A 22,142-nucleotide genomic window follows, 5' to 3' on the forward strand; every position below is an offset into this window, starting at 1 on the left:
ACATTTTTTGTAGGAATGTTCATTTCAACAATATGTAATAAAGTTTAACTTTTCATCACAAACTTAAAGTTCTTTGAATTCTTTTGTTTGGACCTATACTCCATATATATAAATATATATTTGTTTACAATACGTACTAATTCATTCTTGTATCATACATGCTAAAACAAAATCAAAAGTTTTGGATAAACAAACATTTTCAACTCTATTAAAACAGAATGTTCATGTGTGGTCAGAAAATATTGACATATTTTAGTTTTTATTTTGATTACAACTGTAAATTCTCCCAGCTGTAACTATTATAGGTCATACAGTAATTCCAGATGTCAAGCACCTCTGTAAATAAAGAACAGTAAAAATGCGGAGCTTCTTATATGCTGCTTTATATTCCTATATTCATGCTCCATCCCCCTGCTGGTCTTGTATTTTCAAAATCTGGAGAACAAGGTAATAATTACACAAACATTGTTCTTAGTTCTGAGTAGCCAAATGCTGCACTTTTTTGTAAGGACCAGCCGTGGTCCCCTTTTATATGACCAAAATACTAGGATCATGTCTTTTGAAAATATTAACTAGATAAGGATACTTCTCTCCACCTCATCAATAATCCCCAAAAAGGCAAAAGGGACCATTTTCATTCTGTGCCAAGCCTTAACTACGTATTTTTCTCTAACCACCATCATATTCTAAAAGAGACAAGAGAATTTGACCCTCCTATGACTAACCAGAGATTGCACAATGAATCAAGAGCTGTGTTTTGATCACAGCTACCACAGGATTCAGCCAAAGTAATACTTCAGGTCAGGTATGGGAGTTGCAATGGTAGCAATGGAGCAAGAATTATCCCCGAGAGAAAAGCACTACTCTTGAGGGCACTGCTCTTGAGTTTCTGTTCACTGAAACTCACACAAGTCTGTACCAAATGTTTTTTAAGGCATTTGAAGAATTTTGAAGACATCTATAAGGCTGCCACTTTTCAAATAAGAAAGAATGGCTCTCAAACACAGTGTTCATTATTGATGTGTTATTTTTATTATTATAATGAGGATAATTAAATGTACTACTTATAGCTGCAGAAGGATGATGCTCAGGAATTGCTCACAGACATTTTACCTGTAAGTCACATTCTCCTCTGGTGCATTTGTATTGATTTCAGTGGATTTATAATGCATTTGAAGTTGGCCCATAGATTTCTGGAGATTCAGTTCAACTTTGGTGTATTGATGTCTCTGATTTTTTTCAAGTACTGCAGCTTAGTTATGTCAGTGTTGAAAATGTGACAATGATGGAAAGCTGATTTAATTGGTTAGATATCCGAGTCAAATCCCCAAGAAGGTCTCCAGTGGGTAATCATTAATGCTGATGGACTCCTGATAAAAATCTTTTATGCCTCAGTGACCAGTGGCATTATAACTTGTGCCATTGTCCTATACGTTATGGGATGTATAAGAGAAAGTGGCTGCTCCCACAAGCCCCTACTATCCTGAAGTGGATAATTACTGTCACGACTGCTCTCCATCAAGAGCCAATTGAGAAGGGAAACAATGTTTATTCCCCTTTAAGGGGTGGCCAGCCCATATCCTGGTTAAGGAGGAAACAGCATGGGTTTTCAGGTCCCAACCCTCTAGAAGATGTTAGAGAGGAGATTGTTTCTGAGAGCTAACATGATCCACCAAGAGCAGAAGAGTAAAACTGTACTCCTGATTACTGCCATTTCAAAAGGAAAGTGACATGGCAGATAACAAGAGAGAGAGAGAAAAATCTTTCTGATACAGTTTTTCATATTTTTAGTTATCCATACTACATAGCACAGGCACAGATATTTATAAAAATGTAAGTGAAAGCATGAAAGAAAAATACACTGAAATACATTATCTGTTTGGGATATTGTGAACAAATCTTTGCATTCACATATTTTCCTTTACCTGACCAAAGTGCAAATTAGCTGGAAAACAACAAGACATTCCTCACACAAGGGTGTAGCAAATCTACAAGCCTGCACCTAGGACAGGGTACCTCACCTCCCCAGCGCATCCTTGATGGCACTGAAAGGGTAGCAGGCTGGGTGTCCACCTGAACTGGCCAGGCCAGGCACGACCCATGTCGGGGGGAGGCAGAATTATTTTCCAGAGGCTGTTGGTAACACCTGAAAGTTCTCCAACCTGCAGTAAGATGTGGGAGGACACTTCAGCCTCAGGGGTCTCAGTGAATGTGCATCTCCAGGCCTCTGCTCTGTTTAGCTGACATATTTTTTCTCATCCGTCCCTTAAATATAAGGTTTTCTGCTTTCACTTGCTGCCATTATTTCTGACTAGTCATGACTAGAATGGGATAACAGCCCAAGTAATAGCATAATTAGACCTCCACTACGAATATGAGACCACTTGAACTTGTCACAATTAAGGTCAAGTTTAGCAAAAGTTTTCAAGAAAAAATAATGAGGAGAAGAAATTATAACAGTGTCAAAACATTTTGTTTCAACATTTTCAAAATAACATGTTTCATTTCAGTATTTCAAAACAGACTTGTCATTCCAATAAAGCTTTTAAGGGTCGAAACAAAAAACACAGGTTAAATTAAACCTTTCAAGGTGGCCAACAACTGGTTTCCTTTAATTCAACTCTCTTTCAATTCAAAATATACAATATTTTTATGCTACTTGAAGTAGAGCTCTTTCTTCACTCAGGTCTACATGTAAAACTGCCTCTCTGTGCAGCTGCATCCTTCTCTGTTCTGGGTTGTGATATTTGCAGTGTGTCACAAGGGGAGAAGAGATCAGCCTAGGCACTGGGCGAAGCAAAATATAACAGTCTTCTGTTTTAAGCATTTTATAACATAATGGTTGAATCAGTGTTTCAGTTTTGAGGTTAAATCAGAATTTTAAAAGGTTGATAGGAGAGGAGAATGGTAAAAATAAAACCACTTCTGTGCAGGGAGGAAGGAGGGGAGGGAAAAAAAGGCAGAAAACTGCATCTTGGCTCAACTCAAAACACTTCATTTAGACATGAAAGAAAAAAGGTTGTTCTGGCTTTTATGTTACTTACTTAATTTCTTTCCCCACCCTCATCTTTTAACAGAACTAGCTTCAATCAAATTGTACATAAAAGATGTAATTTCTAATGAGAAAAAAATCAAAACACATTAATTGGCCCAGAGCTGGAAGAATAAATATTTATACCTCAACAAGAAATTATAGCCCATTCTTCTTCTTTCTCTACAGACAGAGTGAGCTTTTTCTGATTCAAAATTGCAGGAAAATAAAATTGCCACTCCCTCAGAAAACTTCTGTACTCCCTTTTCTACAGCTCACAAGTAGCAAGATACTCACATTCCCACACTGCCAGAAATTAATTTGCCTGGTGAAAATCATCTAATAGAAGTTTACCTTTGTTTCAAAAATTACAAGTTTGTTCTTTTTTTGGCAAGGAGAACTGAACAGCCAAAAACAAAAAAGCAATGTGCTCTCCATATAGCATGAAACTGGAACAAAAGCAGACCCTGGTAAAACCTGGAAATACTGAGCGACGAAGTGGCTCGGCGCGCCGCATGCTTGTTCCCTTTTCCCACACCACAGAACTCTGAGGACATCCAAGCCACCACTGTGCCTCATTTAATTCAGGGGGATTTTTTGGTTTGGTTTTGTTTTCACAGTAAGCCTTATAATAATATAAATCTCAAGCTCTCGTTTTTCAAAGAGCCAGCTAACACTTGATAGCAAAATAGTCACTGTTTTTTTCCTTCTTTATTGTCAGCGATGTTTATGCATCTGGGTCAAATCCCCAAGCCATAACAAAGGAATTGCTTTCTGAGGACTTGAATTTCAATTTATGAAGAACTATTTTTCCTGTAGCAGCATTTAATTTCTTGACAGGCTCTGTAAGCCTTTGCTTTCAGGGCTTGAAGTGTTCCTCTGGGCTGCCACACGACTGGCTGAAGCAAAAATTGCTCAGCTGCCTCATCCTCCCTGGAAGAAATACAGCCCATCTTTTCAGTCACCATTTTGTTCTGTGGATTTGGTGCTCTTTTAACCTTTCAGGCCAAGTCCTTGCGTAACATCAGTCCATGAAAAATATTTATGTATTCACCTGTCCTCACAACTCAGGTTATATAAAAGAGGCCTCACTGACATATTGGGACTTTTCCCGATCTCATTGGCTTAATCCTGCTGGGTGAAGAGAAGAGGATAGTGAATGGGACTGTGAATAGTGAACTCACATCACAGTAGGCCCCATGAAAATGAATGAAAAACAGTAAAAGCAAAAAAGAAAGCCTTTAACTATTTTCTCCTTTCCGTAGTAAATAGCAGACACACATTCACAGCCATTTTAGGTAAATCCCAACAGCAAAGGACACTTCATCCTCCCTCTGGTACAAGTACACCCTGCTGTTTTCCTTTCCGCTGCTCAGATTAGCAGTGCTCTGAAATGACTTCACCCATTTGGATTAAAACTAACAGACAAGGTGCCAAGTGCCCCACGGTGGCTGCCAGCCTACCTTTTGGGATGAAGATACAGGTGGCCATAGAGCAGCTTTCCCCCACTGTAACCTCAGCATGTCCCAGCCCCTCACAGACCCTGCTAGACTGGGGCACAGGGGGACTTTGCACTGCAGCCCCCGGTCCTCGCGCTGCCAGCTGCAGAGGTGCACAGCAACACCTGTCTGAAAATTTTGCTCTATTAAGAGAGACCATCACTGCAGATTTAAGACAGCCTGAAAACTATTACTCCCACAGCATGAGGCGGGCTTATATTGTAAAGACACTACACGTTTCCATGCAGTACTGGCAACACATTCACTCGAATGGTAGAACAATGTTGTTTTTTTTAATGTGGCTTACTCTTCAAAACACCATCAGTTTGCTTCCTCTTTATATTTTACTCAATTACGAAAATAAACATTACCACAAAATTCAATTTTCTTTTACAGTCCTTTCCAAAGTACAGACTGTTTCCTAGCTGTCACCACTAGCAAGAACTAGTAGTGCAGGCAAATACAGGATCTCTTTTCAGCTCTTCTAAAATATTCCTATTTGTAGGACATTATTCTCTTTTTGCAGTCTCTAAACTTTCAGCCTAAACTATATCCTAATGTTTCCTTGACTGCAATTAAAACTTTGTCCAACACCATGCAAATGTCAGCATACAGATTTTGCCTAAGTAGTGCTATAATGATAATGAGTTTAGTAATACCTCAGCTGTTTTTTTTAATGAGAGAATTATTATAATTTATTCAATTTAAGATTACAAATTTTACACAGAATAATTTTGCCAGGTGGCTTCTCCTTACTGAAATCATGGATTCCCAGTTTAATTACTCAAGGCTTTGTCATTCACACCACTTACAATTATGTTGCCTGACAAATCCCATTGTAGGACTTTGCTTTCAGGTGTTTATCTTTCTTTGCCACATTTTAGTATTCAAGCTGGATGTCTGCCACCAGGTTAACTTTGCATGAAAAGTTTCAGCTGAGATGGTTTATCCTTTTTTGAGAAAAGTGATGAAAAAATTGTTCAAGTCTCTAACTTAAATAATTATCCAATCCCTGCCTCAGTTTCCCTATGAAATCATTTTTCTGTATCATGGATGAATTTCAGTTTTTTTGCCACATGCCACATCCTCTGTTTGCATGAGGGAAGAGAGAGGAAGCACTGTAAATGTTAAAGCAGGGAATAGGTGTTATCACAAAAAAGAGCTGCTAAGAAGTTGGAAGCAATCTTAATTTTGTTTATGCGAACCATCAAGATTTTAATTGTACCTTTACTTTTACCAGATCAAGAAGAAACAGATATTTTATTAAATTTCTATTTTAAAGTGTAAATAGTATTAACTGTTTGATCCTCTTCATCACTTAAAGCCATGTTGCCTTTAAAGTTACCTATCTCCTCCTTGAGAATTACGAACTATGTCAAGGTCTCATTCATTTCTGGTCTCTTTTCCCAGAGGATTCTTTCCCATCACAACTGGTAGCATTATATATTATCATATCTTCCATAGCTATCTTTGAAACAGCTCTGCCTTTAAAAGACAGCTTTATCCTAACAATTATGAGATACAACTTTACTTCAAGTTCCTAGACTGCTATATTGGTATTTACCTCTATAAATTCTCAAAGCCAGAGCAACTTACATTGTTTTGGGCAGTAAAGTATAAACTGACAATATAAAATGAGTTATTCCAAAAGTATGCTAAACAATACTCAGAAAATGAAATATTTTTCTTGTTAGAGATTTTTTTTTATATTTCTAGAAACTGTTTATTTGGGATTTTCTTGTTCAATACTATAACTTTAATACCTGGAGTCCTCCATTGGATATGGATTTCATTATACTCAAAATTATCCTGAAACATAATAAAGAATTATCCTCATGTGAATGTGTATACAATTCAAAAGACTGGAAGGAAAGGAGAAGTAAAATGTTCATCCTTGGCCATATAAGCTGTATTTACAGTGTGTCTTTGCTCTAGCTCTGATTTTTGTGCACTAACCAACTATAAGTATTTAAAATCCATTAGCCTAGGTCTTAAACTGTCCGCATCCTTTTGCACTTGGCACCTTCACTACAACAGTTAATTCTAGCTAACAAATTTTGGATAAGGTTCCCCAGATGGATCCTGACTGACATCAGAGGTTGCCATGTAGTGAACAAGAGAGAAGAAAATGCACTGAAATCTCTGGAAGAGATTCACTGTGACGATTAACACACAGACTTTTTTCCAGTCATCACGCATATTTTATCTTTTCTCAGCAACTTGAACAGCTTTCAAGGTGGATGGCAAATTCATGTTTAAATTAAACTAACTCAGGTAGATTCATGATTTCACTTAAACTTCTTTGCATTACCTATAAACCTTTTTTTAAGCATTTGAGCAAAATTCAGGATAACTTTTCAGTGGTACAAAAGAGCTTTTGTTTACCAAAACCCTTCACCTTTGGGTTTTTGTGTGTATGTCCCTATAGACCATGAAGGAGTCAGCACTCTAATGCATACACAGTGTTCTGTTTCTCTGCATTTCTTCTGGCACGCGTAGGTTCGTTTGCAGACCTGTCAAGCCATCCATACAAGAACATGCCCTTCTGTCTTCTTGTATTTACATTCTGTTACATACAGACCGAAGGTCAGGGCCCTCATCTGCGTCTTTGCTGGTGTAAAATGCCCGTATCACCAGCGGTCTGCTAATTCGCACCAGCTGACAATCAAGCTTCTAATTCTTGAAATATTTTCAAAAAGATGAAGGAACTTGTATTTAATTATTTTTAATGAGGCTGATTTGCAGGTTTTTTGACTGGTCTCTGTTTTGGATCAGTCTGGGCTAACTGGTATTTGCAATATAAGTTCCCCAAGTGGCCACAACCCCAGGGCACACATATTAGAAACAAAACAAAAAGCAGCATGATTTATAATGACTATAAACTGTTTCCTGCTCGCATGCTCTTCTTTGCACATGAACTTAGAGTCATTTCCTAGTCCAGAGACAGAAAGCTAACATGGGCGTAAGTGGGCTTGAGCTTCACCCGTTCTTCCCCAAAACACTCGTTCATCCTTCGTTGGTAGGGCTATTGGCAACATACTGCTCTTGCTTCTAAAAGGAACCGTGCTGATTAAAAAAACAAACAAACAAAAAAAACACTCTTCTCTCTAGCAGCTTTTAAGATATTAATTGTCACAAGCAAGACCTTAACTAAGACCAGAAATGAAACATAGTTACTTGCTTTGAAACTGATGCACTCTTCTAGCCACTGCATACTCTGTCTTCTGCACAGCTATCTGATAAGGTTTACTTGCCTCTGAAGTCTTACACACAGAAGAAGAGTAAAGCAAGATACTTTTAAATGCATAATGCAAAAGCACAAGAAGCAGCAAGCAGCCTGAATAATGAAAACTAATCATTATATGAGAGCACAGGCTGGATTTCTCACCTAGAGTTTTCTTTCTGTTAATGTTAAGTAGTTTCACTCACCTATGATCTCTATTTTGATTTCATCACGAGTTCTGCGTGAATCTCCTATAAAAATAATATGGTAGAGGAAGAAGGCAGGGAGAAAAAGGATATTTGACCACAAATAAAAGTGAAGTGAAGGTCTTTTGACTCCAACTATCCAGGGGACAAGTTTGAGGGGAAACATCCATGACTGGCTTGACTTGAAGCTGAGTGTACATTGTAAGGAATATACTCAGGGACAGATCACCAGACTGGGAATCAGAAGACTTGAGCTAACTGAAGCTTCTATTCTTGGGGAAATTCCAGTATTTCAACTTTGCTTTTGTCCTGTACAGAAAGGAAAAGTTTTCACTGAAAAACTAGTCAATGGCAGGTTAACAGCCAGTTCTTGTTGGACTGAAATGCTGTCTGATACTGGCTAAACTGTGTTTCCCCTGCTTGTGCAAAACACTATAAGCTGACCTTAAGTTTCACTGACCTGTGTATTAAGTGTTTACTGTGCCTCAGTGCCCCCACAATAATAACAATAATGCTAACAGTAATGTTTGCTTTCTTTTCTAAAGTATTGCAAAAGAATTTTAAAATATAGTTACTTGTGGAAACTGAAAAAGATGTAAACTTGATATTTCGATCTTTGTTTTAAAATAGGGAGAGTAATAAAAAAAAATGGAATAGTAATGGAGAAATGTAAAAGAATATTTAGACCCTGAGGAGATTCAAGTTCATAGTAGACCTTCTGTAAGTCAGCCAGAAAACAAAGGCCAAGAAAACAGGAAGACAAGTTTTTGATATGAGCATCCGGAGTGAGGATGAGGGGTCATAAGGATAATTGGGAACATGTTGGGAAGTGGCTTATCACTGGGGATTTAGATAAAAGGCCTCAGCAACTAGCAAGAACTTGAAGAAAACTGCAGGGACTTCCTTGAATGTGTCTGTGATTAGGCAAGCCAGATAAAAGTGATGAAACTAAAAGTCCAGCTTTTGCAGAATAAAAAGGACAGATCCTTTTCCCTCTGCAGTCAGAGCTCTTAGACCTAAATCTGCCACTAAGACCCTCAAAGCGCAGTCAGCCACTGCCTAATGCCAGGGGCAGTGAGGATCAGGCAGAGCAGCCAGACCTGGAGGAGAAAGGGGAGGCAACCTATGTATGTGGAAATAAGAAAGAGGAGACAATCAGAAAACTGACTCAGAAAATAAAAACAATAACAAACACTGTTTTAAAATGTTTTCATTGCAAAGATTTCAAAAAGGGTGAAGTTTTAAAGTATCACAAAGCCTCTTTCTGTTGAATCTTCTCTCTCCCTTTCTTTTTCCCTGCTTTCCCTTCTTTTTTCATTTGCTGATTGCAGAGGGAAATAAAGGGCAGGGGGACTTGGAGGGGGTGGAGGAAAAATGGAAACTAGATCAAATGTGTTTCATTCTCATGTTTTGTTGCAAAGACACACTATACACTTCTTCTGTTCTTATTACTAAAGGTGTGAAAAGGAAATAAGCCATTTTTCCATCCTTATATTGCTGTGCAGCTTATTTTGTCAAAGGCCAGGAGGACACCTGTCAGTGTGGGAAACTGAATGAAATGGAGAATAGGTCAGGACAGATGCATAATCATAATCAGATGCTTCAGGGATCTAGATCATCAGGGGAGGGACTTCAACACACTTCAAGAAAGTAGACAGTGCTGTGACACAGGAGAGGAGATGATGTGTTTCCCTGGGGTCTCAGAAAAGCAGTTAGAGAAGATAACAAGAAGGAATTAAGGAAGACTAAAGTCAGGGAAGGGCAGGCAGAAATTAAACTGAAGCAGGAAAAGAAGTAAATGGATAGATCAAGGATGTGAAATGCTTGTTAGGTAGGGAAAGGAGACCATCAGGGAAATCACAAATTTATTTGATGCTTTTTCTAGTAGAAAAGAAAAAAGACAACCAAGCCAAAGGAAAAAAAAAGATGATAGATCAAGAAGTCATATGACCTGCAGAGTAGCAAACTATTTCAATGCTTTCAGACTCTCATGGCATCAGTGAGGGGTCAGACAGGAGCCAGAGTCAGCACAAGAGAGGTGGCAAGACCCCCTGGGAGAGGGCATGTGTAGAAGCAGGCCCATCCCATTTTGAGAGCCAAAACTTACGGTACAGAAGAGTTAGAGGCCAGCACTGAGGCTGTAAACAGTCATAGGTCCTGAAGTAATGAAACACACTCACTGTCCCATGTTTCAGCTGGAAATATAAATATAACCTGAACTCAACCAGACTGCTGTCAGGACACTGGGAAAAAAAAAAAAACAGGCTAAATGATTTAACCCCTTTTAAATGATGACACCGTGTAACCATGCATGGTCTGGCTGCATAATCAACAACTGCATCTAGATGTTTAGCATGCTAAGTAATTATTCTCCTGGACCAGTCAATCAAAGAATCCCTAAGTTCACATTAACATAATACCCACAAACTGCACCCAAGGAACCAATGCAGTGTATCACATTAATATTAAACAGCCTAATGGCTCCCCAAGCAGGCATTGTCAGGATACACCCAAAGGGCCTCTTTGGAGCTGTTACAACATATAGTATCTAAAATCTGTGGCTTAAACACTTGTTTAATAGCCTCCAGTGTGAAGGAATGTAGCAGGTACTGCCTATAATGTCAGTCATCCATGGATAATGGGAGACACTAATGCACTTCCAGAAGGAATGACAAACCCGAACTGAACACAATCATTCTACTGGTGCCTTTCAAAGACTCTAATGGGCACAAACTCTCCCAGTGTAATCTAAATGAGATAACTGGTTTTATTATACCATAAAATGGCTAACTGATCATAAAGACAACTTCCTAGGATAATGGACAACATGACAAGAACCCTCAAAAACAAAGATTCTTACTTAATGTAGCCCCATCCTTCAGCAGCTATTTTGTGGACTGCACAAGTCAACAAAACAATTTCTCAGGAAAATTTGTAGCATTACTTGATATTGTCAAATAGGCAAAGCGTGATGGTGGTGGAAGAGCTCAAACCCTATAATTTTCCCCAAAAAACATATACATTTGCATTGAAAAGCATGTTCATTTTCACTGAGAAGCTTTTCAACTCTCAACACTAGCTTCCAAACATCTCCTACATTTGCTTCAGAAGGGAGATACTATTCCAGAGATACATGTGAAAATCAACTTTGAATACTTCTGCTTTTCACCATTAGTAATTTGGATATATTTGCAGTACTTGAAAATTATGTTATCCTCATGACTAAATATGGCCATTTATTCCTGCAAAAAGAAACTGCATCACTTCATGTTACTGGAAGTACCTGATTCTGATAGACACCATTCAGTAAAGTGATTTGAAAAGAAAAGGAGAAAATAAAGAAGAGAAAAGAAGGAAACACCTCCTTTCCCCAACAATACTTGGCTTAGACAAAACACATCATGAGAGTTAAAATGCAAACCTAAAACAGTATTAATAAAACTGATCTCAGTCTACTCCCATAATCTCACTATTGTAGAAATTGTTCAAGTATGATGACCCTATTCTTGCAACAGTAGAAGAATTCATAAAAGATCTAGCTTAGATCAGACTGTGGAAAGAAAAACATGTTTCTAGTGTTCTCCTTGCCCATGAGCTAACTGCTTCAATCACTGAGCACTGTGTGCTTGGCATATTCTAATTGAGGTCTGCACAGCTACACGAGCAAATCCATGTAGAGTAGATGGAATTAATCCTGATCAAAAAGTGCTTTTCCTGACAATAGTTTATATCAATCAAGTGAGCAAAATCAGCTATGTCAAGAAAAATAGTAGAATCCTAATACAGAAAATGTTCCTTACCATGTCACTTATTATCAGCAAAAGCCACAGAAGAGTACAGCTGCAGGATGACACTTTCTAATGATTGCAGTAACCTAAGCTGGACCTGGGTGTCCCTTTCCAATCAGCTTTGTCAGCATATTACTTCTTCATGAAGTCTGGAAAGCCTATATTCTAATTACTATTTTAAATGTTTGATACATGTGCTTTGGGATAGGGGAAGGGGGAAACTACTGAATTTAGAAATTTGTGTCAAATCTTATCAAGCTAATATAGATGTAGAAATCTCATCATTCTTTCAATCAACAAAGTTGGGCTCTCCTTTTTTGCCTTCTGAACTTCTGAAAGTCAAACTTTCCAACTACTTTCTGCAGCAGGAAACATATTTGAAAAAAAACAGGTATTCTGATTCTCACAAGATCACATGCTTCTGGGATTTAGGCCTCTAACCCAAACCCCAAGGATCATGAGATTCCTGATACACCAAGAGATGACAGTCTTGTCAAGCAAATCCCACTGTTCTGTGTTCTTGACACCATTAAGAGGATGAAGGATGCTCTTGACCCACAAGTCCATGGACCTTGATGGGATGCACCCACGAGTGCTGAGGGAGCTGGCAGATGCCATTGCTAGACCACTCTCCATTATCTTTGAAAGGACATGAAGAACAGGAGAGGTGCCTGAGGACTGGAAGAAAGCAAATGTCACTCCAGTCTTCAAAAAGAGCAAGAAGGAGGACCGAGGGAACTACAGGCCAGTCAGCCTCACCTCGATCCCTGGAAAGGTGATGGAGCAGTCAGCATGGATTCACCAAGGGGAAATCATGCCTAACCAATCTGATAGCCTTCTATGATGGAATGACTGGCTGGGTAGATGAGGGGAGAGCAGTGGATGTTGTCTACCTTGACTTCAGCAAGGCTTTTGACACTGTCTCCCATAACATCCTCAGAGACAAGCTCAAGAAGTGTGGGTTAGATGAGTGGACAGTGAGGTGGATTGAGAAGTGGCTGAATGGCAGAGCTCAGAGAGTTGTGATCAGTGGCGCAGAGTCTAGTTGGAGGCCTGTAGCTAGCGGTGTCCCCCAGGGGTCAGTCCTGGGTCCAGTCTTGTTCAACTTCTTCATCAATGACCTGGATGAAGGGACAGAGTGCACCCTCAGCAAGTTTGCCGATGATACAAAACTGGGAGGAGTGGCGGATACACCAGAGGGTTGTGCTGCCATTCAGAGAGACCTGGACAGGCTGGAGAGGTGGGCGGAGAGGAACCTCATGAAGTTCAACAAAGGCAAGTTCAGGGTCCTGCACCTAGGGAGGAATAACCCCATGCACCAGTACAGGTTGGGGGTTGACCTGCTGGAAAGCAGCTCTGCGGAGAAGGACCTGGGAGTGCTGGTGGACACCAAGTTAAGCATGAGGCAGCAATGTGCCCTTGTGGCCAAGAAGGCCAATGGTATCCTGGGGTGCATCAGGAAGAGTGTTGCCAGCAGGTGGAGGGAGGTGATCCTCCCCCTCTACTCAGCCCTGGTGAGGCCACATCTGGAGTACTGCGTCCAGTTCTGGGCTCCCCAGTACAAGAGGGATGTGGCACTACTGGAGCAAGTCCAGCAAAGGGCTACAAAGATGGTTAGGGGACTGGAGCATCTCTCTTATGAGGAAAGACTGAGAGAGCTTGGCCTGTTTAGCCTGGAGAAGAGAAGGCTGAGAGGAGATCTTATTAACGTGTACAAGTATCTGAAGGGAGGGTGTTGAGAGGATGGGACCAGACTCTTTTCAGTGGTGCCGAGCGACAGGACACGAGGCAACGGGCACAAACTGAAACACAGACACTTCCATCTGAACATGAGGAAAGACTTCTTCACTGTGAGGGTGACAGAGCACTGGAACAGGTTGCCCAGAGAGGTTGTGGAGTCTCCTTCTCTGGAGATATTCAAAACGCGCCTGGATGCAATCCTGTGCAATGTGCTCTAGGTGACCCTGCTTGAGCAGGGGGGTTGGACTAGATGATCTCCAGAGGTCCCTTCCAACCTCAACTATTCTGTGATTCTGTGTGATTCTGTGATCTGGATAGACTTTATTTCACTACATTATCCTGCCCAGCAAAAACTGTCTGTAATCAGGTCTTAAGGGACCCACAGCATGAAAAGACTACACTTTTCAATGGATTCCCCAGTTAATGTTTTTTTTCTTCGATGTTAGTTTCATTCTCTTTTTTTTTAATTAAAGACCTAACAATAAAAAGAATGTGTATCTGTTCTTTACACTTGAAGCTATTGCACAAGCTTTGTGCTTTGGGACTGCATTGCTAAGAAGCACTAGAAATGGCTCTCATAACTGTAGCACAGAGGTATTTATTTTGTTTCCATTTTAAACAGCTTCATCCAACAGTGCTCAGAATTTCATCAAGCCTTTTAATCAAACAGTCTCCATAAAGCATGTCACAGCCAGGAGAGTCCAACTGGCCTGTGACACTTTTGTGTTACAGAAGGCTGTGCCACTTCATAGGAGAAGAAACATTTGGGCATTAGGGTTCAGTTTGAACTTCTAATGTGAGCTGAACTACTTGTTTTCTGGGAGATCTGAAATAAAGATCTTTTGCCTTGTCAGTTAAACAACCAAAAATAAAGGAAGACTCACCCAGTAGGCTCCTACCACAGATAAATTATCCTAGGCAATAAGCTTATCTATAGGTACCATTTGATTTGCAAATGATGAACATTTTCAGAAGTGCATGAGTAACTTAAAAGCCTGAGTCACATATTTAAAAGACAGTTAGGCACCTTGGTCCTCCTGTCTTTTGGTGAAACTCTAGATGTGTCTGTCTAAACTAGTGGCTTCCAATATAGAAATATCAGCTTGGCCAAGCTTTATTCTGCCCTGCCTAGCCCTGCCTCTGATCACACCCATTGCTTCCTGGCTACAGAGCCTTCTCCAGAAATATATAAATGGAGTCTTACTATCACAATCTCTGAAAACCCCTAAAACCTGGCGCTTTGTCCAAAAAAGCATATCAATACCTACAACATGTTTCTATGAGAGATTTACCAAGCTATGCCCCAGCAAAAGCCTGTGAGCACACAGTGCCATGTATACTAGACGAGGTGTGGAAGCAGGAGAGCCTTGTCCCAGTTACTCTGTACCACACAGACATGACTGTGGCACTACTTTGACTACAAGTGTACTCTGGAGCCATCTTGCATGGTTCTTCTCCCATGATTTGGATATGCCTCAAGAAAAAAAAGACACATTTAAACTATCTTTCAAATAAAAATGCCTTATTGCAGATTAAAAAAATATCAGAAAAAGAAATTTTTTTATATTATCACAGGAAACATTAATTCAGCTGGCTGAGGGATGCTTGATAACTCAGACACATTCTGTAACAGTTGAGAGGCACCTCAACTAAATGGAGACCTGGGACTGAAAGTGCAAAGTCTTTACTGTCAAAGAGAAAAGGAGCTCTCAGCTCCCCATACACTTCACCTCTCAGTCATGTACCCAGCTACCACACCTCCACTGGGACACCAGAAGAAAATGAGGTTATCTGTTCAAAAGCAACTACTGAATTTTCTTCAGAAGCATTGTTTAACCTTTATTTTCAGCAAAATGTCTTTAAACTTCAGGTCTATCACCACACAAAAACCTGCCAGACATAAGTAGTGAGTCTGACTGTACTACCTAGAAGCAAAAAGTGAAACTGTAACTATCATTTTTTTTATGCCCTGAGCAATGCTTACTTCTTTTGAATCTAGGTTCTCAGTTCAAGTCCTACTAGGAAAGCCAGCCTGTCTCAGGCTCATGCACTGCAAAGCCCAAGAGCTATTACTGCTCTAAGGTTTCTAACACTTTTCAGTGTTCATGCCCCACAGACCAAGACCTATGACTATGCTAACATGGCTGCCTGAATAACAGGAATAGAGGAAGCAGAGCCAAAGATTAAAAAAAAACACTTTTCCATAGACTTTAGGTTCTTCATAAGATCCTCAACAACATTGACAACTCAGTCAGAGAAAGACTTCACTTTTACCAGCTGATAATGTAGACATAGCTGCACTTTAAAGGGCACAGAAAGAAAAACACTCTTTGCACACGCACACACACACACACACACACCCTAGAATTATGTAAATTTTCTTATTTTGCTTCTTTTTTCCTTCTTCCTTCTTTTTTACTTCCTAACTTTACTTCCTGCCACAGAAAAAAAATAGAAAGAAAGATAGAAAGAAGGAAAGAGAAGGAAGAAAGAAGAAAGAGAAGAAAGAGAAAATGAAGAGATACTCTCCTCTTAGCAAGAGGAAATTGATTAGCTGCTCTTCCCTGCCTTTTTCTGGTAAAAATTGTAAAATCCAAAAGGCTGATTTTTAAACATTTTTCCCCACACTTAAAATTGAGAAGCAAAGATATAAGAAGGGAAAACAGGTGGCAGGACTGGAGGAAAAGGGGTGGAGAGACAATTAAACTAATGGAACTAAAATCAAAAAAGTCTGAATCTGAAACGTCATCTGAATAGACTTCATGGTTGCCCAGTTATGTGACTGAGAGCAAGTTACCTAGCATCTATTACAAAATGACATTTAAAATCATTGGACTTTCTTCAGTGCTAAATCTGTTCACTAGATGTTGATACCCACAAGCCTCCATAAAGTTATTTAAGACAAATACCTAAAACAGAACAACAAAACAGACAAACAAAAGAGGTCTCAGTTAATCTTCAGCTTTCACACAGAATCCTTAAGTAAATGGCCTGAAGCTTACCAACCCCGCACCATCAAATAGGAGTTTTGGGTGTAAGCAAACAGCAGGTTCATTTTCTGCATCTCTGCTCTCCATGCTTAAAAAGGTGGTGCTAATAAAGTTTATCTTCTCATCTTTTGTCTCCAAATACAATCTGCATTTGAAGTTCTGAGGGCAAAACCTACTGTCTTAATATGCGTTTGTACAGTATGCGCTTGCTAGGGCTCTGGTTTTTTTTGGCACCTGTGTAATAGTAAAACTAACGAAGACTTTGCTAAGACTGTAGAGCAAGTGCTGTCGACATGATACCCTGTTATCTTGGTCCCCTAATCTTGAATACTGGGCACATGTTAAAGTAACCGCATGCTTTCTTTCTAGTCCGTGAAACCAGCTTTACTTCTGAAAGAAACCAGGGTATAACAGGCAATCAAGTCTAACTGCAAATGGGACAAGTCCAGGGTGTGCAAGCAAACCCAAGAGCTGGGAAACATAACCAATTTCCACAGAGTAGGCACAGCTTTACTGTACTAAAATTCAATTTTCTAGGCAACTTTAGACAAAAATGCCTCCTTCCTTGTTGTGTGCTCTGCACAGTACTGGGCCCAAAGACACTGGAGAGGCAAGGAACAGCCTAGGTGCATCACCCAGCTCCAAGAACAGTCATAGGTTTTAGGCAAAGGTTGGAGGAAGCTCAGTTTATGCCAGATAACTAACTGTTCCTGTGCAAAGTGGGCACTGCCAGCACAGATTCATTGGGCTGAGATGTGAGTGAGGGGATTGTAGCCCTCTGCAGTTATCTCTTCCCCATCATCTCCTGGCTCCTTCTCCTCTAAACAGCACCTGTGTCCTCAACACAACCTAGCAGCCTCTCTTTTCATCACAGCAGCACAGTGGCTACATGAGGGGAGCAAACAGGAGGACCAGCAAAGTGAAAGAGAAGAAAGAAAGGGACTAAATTTTCCTACATAGCCCAGACAGTCCCTGGGAAATGTGATCCTTACTGGGCCTGCCCAGCACTGTGTAACTAGGGGAGCCTGGCTGTTACCACGACTCAGATACAGAGCTGGGTTTCGGGGAATGCCACTGCCACGTCTGGGTGTGCGTAGCCTGCCTTGTCCTCTCACCCGTGCATTGCCTGGGGGAGACTCAGTCCTCCTATTCATACTGGACCTACCTCTGCTCCTGCACAGTCCTCCTGCAACTCAGGACACGTTACACTGGTGGGGTATGGCCCTCTTGTTAGCAAGACAGAGCACAGGCTAGGAGTCTCTGTGAATTGCTCAATGCTACTGCACAGCTATTAATCAAAGCTGAACCTTGCCAAACAATGTCTCTGCACATCTGGTTCTAAGGCACAATGGAACAACAGAAGAACATTTAAATTCTCCTGCAAAAGCTAATTATTATTATTATTATTTAAGAACAGAAGAATTTGCAGTACAGTTTTAAACTCCTGTTTCCACAAAACAAGTGGAAAAAGTCTATGTAGGTTTTTGCTTGAGCAATGAATGCTTGTTAGTGCTGCCAAGAATATGGACACATAGAATAATGGCATCCAGACCAGCTCCCAGTGGAGTTTTCTGTCCAATAATTGAGGTGTGTGTGAACGTATCATGAAATGTCTAAGGCGAAACTAATGGCAAAAATGAATGGCACAGTAAAAAATAACAAGCGACATCAAAAGAATCATGTCCCACTAAATGATGTCAGATGGCTAGTGCCGAAGCCATTTATGGTACATCAGTGGAGTTGGGTGGTCATGAGATTTAAGGGCCTGCTTCTCAACTGCTCTGTGGTTAGTAGGGTTGTTATTGCCAACACATGGCAAGCATGACACAAAACCATTGTGACCTGATAGCATTTTACATAGTTAAAAATGATGATCGAGAATTGGACCCAAGAGGTCTCCCTCCACTTCACTTCTGACATTATTGCGCTAAGTTAACAGTTTGTTCTGTCTTTGCTGGTTAATTGCAGAAAGAAAAATAACTGGCTTGCTCTTGAGCGCTCTATGCCAAGCTGGCATTAAAAGCATACAGAGCACAGCAGTGTTTGATGATTATCCAGAGAAATCATGGCAGGGAGGGTCGAATGCAAAATGCTGCTATTATTCATCTTAACCGACAATAAGGAAACGAAACAATGAAATTCTCAAGGAAGAAGGACAACAAGGCTGTCAGTTTGAAAGAACCAGAAAGCTCCAGACGGTTGTCACTTCACAGAGCTGCCTCAGCTAGTTGTGACACATAGCCTGCATTAGTGCCAAGCTGTCAGAAGCAAAGTTTGAAATGGTCAACCAGAGCCATAAATGTGGTCTTTGAACATATACAGTAGAGTGTCAAATACACCTTAGCACTTCCTCTCTTGGGACTGCGGTATCGTATGTCAAAACACATACATCAAAATATTTTCAAAAGGATTGAAAAGGGCCAAGTATTATTCACCCTGCAGGATAATATACATTGGAAAGCCGATCTGTCTCATTGACAGAATATATGTCACTAGGGATTTTTATGTGTGCTCATATTTATATTCATAGTCACCTACACATGTACTCTGGCCCACACACACAGATTTAATGGTAATAAGTTTCATCTGTGGCTCTTCTATTTTACACAGATGGTTTTTTCAGTCATGCACTGTGATTTTTACAAGAAAAACTTTAACACTATTTTAGGAAGTGCAAGACAAAGGAATAGAAGTTATATCCAAAATACATGGACTGAGAGTGTCTCCAAAGAAAGTATCTACACAATGATTCATGGAGGACTTTGATTCCAGAACCGAAAGACCTGATTTGCACCATTAGGGAAACAGTTCACCACAACCATGCAGGACAACAGCTCTGGGTTGTGTCTGTAACAGCAGGGGTTTTGTCAGCAATATTACCCGCGGGACCAGCAAGAAAAAACAGACTCATTTCATAGAAGCCACCAAAGGATAATCACTTAGTAATGAATTTTGTTGACTACTCATGCAGAATGAATCTAAACAAGCATCCCAATGGCAAAAGGCTCTAAAACCTGTTCCCTAGCTGTGAAGTTAACTCATCTTTTAAACAGCTTTAAAATTATTCTTTTTACATTCAGTGAAGGATGGAGAAAAATAATGAACAATTTGAAACTCTTCTATATGTCTTTGGAAATCTGAATTTCTGAAAGGTATTTAGGACCTTGAAAGAGTGGCAAATAAATATCCTCAGAGAATTAAATCTTTGCTTAATTCCACAATAAGCATAGTAAATTTAATGGCACCACAAGCAGCTTTGCTTTGCTTCCTCACAAATTTCATCACACTAAACTTTTGTGGAGCATTCAAATTCCACTCGCCCTAGAGTAAATGAAATGCTTTTTCAAAAGAATTTAGTGTCACACTGGAAAACAACACACAAAAAATTCTCTATATCAGATGGAACTTTAAGAAAATATGCTCTTATATGTAGAGATTTGTGTCACAGTATTCATCAACTGTGCAGGAAATATCTCTAGAAAAATCCCTTCTTGGTCAATCCTTCCTACTGAGGATGCAAATTTAATGTTAGTTTTATAGCATGAAAACTTCTCTAGGGGGCTTAAATATATTTAATATCAATTTATTTTACACAAGTTCCTTTTAATTGAGGAAAAGGGAGGAAATCAACAGGTATTTTGAAGAAAAAGCTATAGTTTTTGATGGAGAAGTTTATCTTACAATTATGCTGGCTGACCTAGAAGAAATTTGAAGACCTGCACTTCTGATAATTGGTGGTTTTTGCAGTGTGCTTGATATGTGCTAAGATCATATGGAATCAGTCAGGCAGAACAGTGTTCTGATAATGTCACCTAAATATGAAACATTTACTGGTAACCCTGGTGTATTCAGGGTCAGCTTTTCACACAAAAGAAAAATGTGAAATTTAATCTGGAATCTCCTGTAAGTAGGACAACCTTAACTAAAGCTAGCAGTTCTTTAAGGTTTTACATGTAATCAGTTTCTCTGTTGTGTATAACTGGTTATAACTACAGCTGCCATCAGCTTGGCTAAGGCTGGAAAAGATTGTTACCTGTCTTCAAGTATAAATTTCAGATTTACAGCTTCATTGTCCCCATGAGAAGCCAGATCTACTAGAGATGCTCTGACTGTGCCTAATGCACATTAATGGTGTCAGGCTAACCAGAAAAACAAAGAAGCTGCAGACGCAACACCCTGCCTGATAATACCCTGCACAGTGACAACATAGTGTGTGTTTCCAACACAACTAATCTTAGTGAGCACACATGGTATACACGTATATGACCCAGGACCAGTTTTGTGAGGTTCAGCTGCCTGTGACCCAAAGCCCATAGACAGGCTTAGCTTCACTGGAGAAAGTCATTGGTGATCTGTGATTGAGAAGGTACGTAAGCTAAAGCTAGTCAAGATAAGTAGAAATAACCAGAGAAGCAGAACTTTTGATTTGGTAGGAGTAACTCAAGAGTAACATAACAACAAACCAAGGTACAAAATTGTTGTGTGCTTATAATTTTGGTATGACCCTGTTTGCAAGTCTCCACAAGGGGGAAACATGCCTAGATGAAAGTGATCTAAGTAAGCTAAGGGTTCCAGTGGAATCAAGAAAAAAGATCCTTGTTTCGAAAAGTCTTAAATTTTTCTCACATGAAAAGGACTGTATCCTACACAGTGCAGAGCAGTCTGGCTGCAATCCAGGGAAGCACTTTGAGTGCTGAGTTTAAGTCTATGAGTAATCTACAAGGGGACTGTTTGCATAATTTCAGAAAGTAGGTGATTAAGTGCCTCATTTGATGGAGGTAGCAGTCATTAGTGACTCCTTTTTCCTGCAGACTTAAGAGCATGACATTTCTCATCAGTCTGATTAACACTTTTAGCTTAAAAGGAATACAAAACATGAACAAAGAAAAAAAAAATCTTCCTGAAGAATCACATGCAGGTTGTGCTTCTTCATAGACCTTCTAAATGAATTAAATACATCGTTATGGTATTCTTCACCGAGGCAACAAAGAGAGAACAATTATACAGATCAGTATGTCCTTTGCTAAGCTCTAGCCACACTTTAGACTTCAGTTCTGCTTGGTATCTCTGGTACTATTACAAAACAATTTGCAGTATAAATAGAAATTATAATAATAATAGCAGGCATCTATCAAGCTGGGGTGCCTTTGTCGCATGAGCCCAAACAGCTAACACTCGGGGGATGAAAAGTGTTTATAACATCTTTTCTACAAAAAAAGTACTCTGGAGTCAGAATTCAGAGCTACATGCCATGTCAAGATGGGCTGCCTGCTCCACATACTAGGAGAAACACCAGAAGATGAACAGCAGGGAATAAACCATGTCCAGAAGGGGCTGGGCCGGGTCACCCAGCAGGGCCTTTCCATCAGCAACTCTCATTCATCATACCACTTAATGAGACTGTTCTGGCTCTTGTGCTGAACCTAGCACCTGTAATTTTCAGTTAAACCTTGGGCTTTTAAAAAGCAAAGCTTTTCAAGTAAAGTGGCTTATTTCCAAAGGCAGGTCCTGGATTTTTAATCTGGGAGTCTTAAAATGTTACATAGCTTGCAGAGGACTAGGGCTGTGCTGTACTGACTGTTCACTGTTTTCCATAGCAGAAGAACTGATATTTTCTCCAGTCTTGTTTTCTGCAGCATATGTGTGTGTCTGTGTGTATGCAGGC

This window comes from Apteryx mantelli, chromosome 3 (assembly GCF_036417845.1).
Source record: "Apteryx mantelli isolate bAptMan1 chromosome 3, bAptMan1.hap1, whole genome shotgun sequence".
NCBI classification, from domain to species: Eukaryota; Metazoa; Chordata; class Aves; order Apterygiformes; family Apterygidae; genus Apteryx; species Apteryx mantelli.